Here is a 4,183-nt window from a genome sequence, read left to right as displayed (position 1 = left end):
CCCTCTTCTACCACTGTATCTTCACCGCCCGAAGGGTACACCATGGACAATGGGGCGGCTTCAGGAATCCCTTCGCAAGATCGGTGTTGCCTTGGCATGCTTTCATTAAAAGAGAAAAGAGGTGTTGATACAGTAGAAACAAGGGAGAAAGATGAAGTTGTGAACGAAGAATATGAGAAGAAGAAGCGGAAGATTGTCAGTGCTAGCTCGGAGAGATAAGGAGGGGTATTCAGAAGTGAAATGGCCAAGAACTTTCAAAAAACAAAATCGAAGCGGAATGTCACATAGTGGCACCAGAATCGAAGCAACAAGTCATCATCTCCTGCCTCGAAAACACTCATAATGATGACGCACGTGAAGATGACATCATATCCCGGTCAAATGTATAACCTGGTGTCTTGCCAAGCACACCGACCGCCCACCATTGGCCAATGCCGTTACGTTTCGAAGGGTCAAATTTTCCCGTAAAAACGTGTGGTGTCCGCTCATCGAGGACATATCAAGTTGCAACCTTGACAAGTGGAGAGACTAACTGTATGAGTCCAAATTTGAACAACCACGACCATCGGCGAGTACGACGAAACGATGAGTTCCCCATAACTTGACGCCCTGCGAAGGACAACCTTAAGACAAACAAGAGATTGTACGACCCTTGTAATAATATAGGCCCGTTAGGGGATACTAAGAATATTTCTTCGAATATTCCTTATAATTTGTCTTTTATAGTTAGAGGAGACTCACTCCTTATATATGAAGAATAACTTTGTAAAGGGGGGATGGATAATATTTGCTATATTTCTACTTATGAATGAGAAGTTTTCTTAAAAGAATTTTACTGATTTAGATTGATAAAGAAGTTTTACTATCCGTCTTCTCCTTACTCATCTTTCAATCTAGAGATTATTATACTTAGTTAAGATTTACCCTTTTATTTTTGATTGATTTGTTCATAAAGATTTAAATATCTTTTGAGTCAAACAAATGGGAAGAACACATGCTAAAGGTAATTGTGCAAGAAGCAAAAAGCGATGTATTCTCGAATTCGTTCCAGCGTGAACAATTTTTATTGACAGGTGTACGTCTATCTATCCCTTTCTAAACACTTGTACTACTGTTATTAACACGTGTATTTCTGTGTCTCCCACTAACTGGACGAATGGTTAATTCCATCTCCTACTTCTGTCCCTTCCTTTCTCAATTCTCACTTACGCTCCTCTGCTGCTAAAGTCTGTTCCCAAAATTGCTGGATCCTCCCACAACTTTGTGTCACTTTAGAGACAAACAATAAAAACAAATGGTTCTGTATAAGGACTACAAACGTGGAGGTAACCGTGTTGCTCCAATCGAAAATATATTCAAGCACGAGTTGAATGGAGTTGGTTTTGGAGCTCGAGACCACTGGTATGCTCCAAGTGATTGAGGCTTCTCATCTCCAAGGTACCACATAAGGTTGGGTTTGATTGCCTTTGTCTTCTCAGTTATGGGTGAATGACTTTGTTTGTTTTGATTTTTCTTTTTGTTTGGTAGCTTAGCCATTGTTGCTTCTACTGCTATGCTCTTTTTTATGATTTCATTTGAATTTTTTCTTTTCTTGCTTGGTATATTGGCAAATGTTGCACATCCATGCAGCGATGTCTCTGGTGTGTGCTTTTTTATGTATTCGTGCTTCCATTGATGTTCTCTGTTATTGCTAATGTGGTTTTGGTGGCATCTGACAGTTTCTATGTTCTTTCGAATAGTCTTATTGGATTTTCACATTCATTTGGATTGCTTTATTCGATTTATACGCTGATGTACGTACCGAGAGGTATTTGATAACATGTCTAAATGAATTGACCGCATATGGAGGAACTATCTGCGATCTTTTCCCCTTTTCAATAGTGGTGTAAATTCAGATTTTATAAAAAAATAAATATGCTTCTAATTATCTTATATGCCTCTGAATGACATTTTGAAAATTTAATTTGGAAAATTATGTTTATATTCTTCATGAATGCTGTGCTTGGGTAAGAGACAACCATTGAAAATAATTTCATACAAATCCCTTTGATTTAATTGGTACTTCTTTCACAAATCTATCTGAAATAGCTCCGTCTCCAAGCAAAATTAAAGTGTCTGTGGCTAAAGCATATACATCAAGAGAACATTAGCAGGCCATGCCATCTAAAAATGATTACTTTTTACATGATACTCAAGGAAAACAAACTGCAGACACTTTACAAAACTACCTAAATACAAAAGCTTAAGTGAAAAACAAAAAACATATCCAAATATCAACATCACTTTACATGTGTTGATAAACTCTTCATGATGTCCCTCTTTAGCAAAAAGATGATGAAAATGTAAATCAACTGAATTCTAAATTTTTATTTAAAAGTTGTAGGAACCCAAATGATTGAAAAAAGGGAAAAAAGAAAAAGGGTAAAAATAAAATAGAAAGTACTCTTAAAGTAAATTGAGCCGGAAATCCGTGAGGTTCTTTTCTGTTATGAATTGAGATTTATTACACTTTCCATCCCAAAGTTATATGAGATTTTTCAGACTGTTGAATACATTTAAACAATGTAATCAAGCAAAATATTTGGGATTTTGTTCTTTGATTATCTGTTAGCAATTATATCCGCTTGCTTTCGTTACCTTATGCTCCACTATTGATTGTTGTATGAAGGTTTATGTGAGTCTTGAAATGTAACCCACTAAATGATTGTATATTTCATATGAACTTTGGTAGGAAGATATCCATACTCATTAACTCTAAACTCATTGTTTGGTGTGTGGAGGCTTTACCGTTCACATATTATGATGTCCTTCTTCATTAGTAAAGATCAATATTTACTTTGTTCTATTCCACTATGCATTCATGACCTTATTCAGATTGACATATCGTATATATGCTTCATAAGTATTGCCATTTCTGATGATCATGCCTCCATTTAAGATATAATAATATACTATCTTTCAATAAATGGAAGTTGAAATCAGTCCCGCAAGTAAGGTTTTACATTTGAATGAAAACTTGAACATGAGGTCCAACTCTCTATTTTTGGTATTCATTTAATGCTACTGGAATCTGCTCTATGGGTAAAAAAGAGAGAAGAAAAATTAATATTAGCAGAGCACTTGAGAATTATTTTTTGTTCACTTAGAAAACACTGGTGACATCTTATTTTCTCAATAGTTTGGTCAGTTAGATACACATGTAGCTGTAATGCATTTGCATTGTATTCTAAGATCGTCTTATTTTTCCTGTGGACTGTACCTTCAATTCACCATGGGTTGGTTGGCATGTGTATTTGGTCGAACAAGGTTCGAATATGTGACATCTTACATCTAAATCTAAGAGCCATCCCTTAGGGCTTTCTCACTAGATCTTATCCTTGCAAGGCTATTAGACTTCTGATCCAACTAACCGGAAAAAGCATGGCAGGTATGTCACCGACTTTCAAGGGCTGAAGGTTGATAATTTGAAAATGAAGTGCTTTAATTTCATGCATATTTTCAGTGTTAAATACTTCTGATTAAGGATTCATTAGTCTATCATACAATCTTTTGAATAGTCTCACAATACAAATACAAAGACACGTAATAGTTACCAGAAGAATTCTTTTTTTGGGGGGTTATATTTTTTTTAGATGAATTTTTCTCTGGAGTCCTTTGTATAGACAAAAATATGTCCCTTAATGAACCGTACACCTATAGCTTGTGATAATTCTGTTTTCTCATTTCCAGCTACAGGTTTTGGCATTGCCACTATGCATATACCCTTTTTCGAAAGTTTTACATGGCTATTTATATGAAAGGCTGGTTATGTCTCTCTTGCGCATTGTAATCTTATGATTGCTTTGTTAGTCCTACAATGAATAGATTATAAATCTTCCTAATATTTGATAATACTAGCTTGACTCTTAAAATTTACCTTCAGACTAACTTTATCCTTGTGCTTTGTGGTCAGAGCTATAGGATTGGTTGGGATTATGTAATTTTTGCATTGATTTCTAATTGAGGATGTTGGAATTTGCGTAAATAAGCAAGAACTTTATAATCAAACTTGGAATATAGTATAACTTGCAGTAAAAACTGATACAACTTGATCTTGTGAAGGGATGCTAGATAACTTTTTCATATGGTAAGAACTACAGAGCTATATGTTAAATTGCACTTACAGTGTAATTTCACAATAGAG

The 4,183-nt window shown here is 35.3% G+C and overlaps 1 long non-coding RNA gene across 1 annotated transcript; it reads left to right on the top strand.

Annotated features, from left to right (window-relative positions):
* Positions 1–819: 819 nt before the first annotated feature.
* On the top strand, positions 820–3,891 carry LOC107814865 (uncharacterized). The gene is made up of 2 exons (XR_012707879.1): positions 820–1,449; positions 3,428–3,891. It is a non-coding gene; the product is annotated as an uncharacterized LOC107814865 (long non-coding RNA).
* Positions 3,892–4,183: the final 292 nt, after the last annotated feature.

Source organism: Nicotiana tabacum, chromosome 3 (assembly GCF_000715075.1).
Source record: "Nicotiana tabacum cultivar K326 chromosome 3, ASM71507v2, whole genome shotgun sequence".
Taxonomy (NCBI): domain Eukaryota; kingdom Viridiplantae; phylum Streptophyta; class Magnoliopsida; order Solanales; family Solanaceae; genus Nicotiana; species Nicotiana tabacum.
The sequence above is the reverse complement of the archived record's forward strand: the minus strand, read 5'-3'. Positions and strand labels throughout refer to the sequence as shown.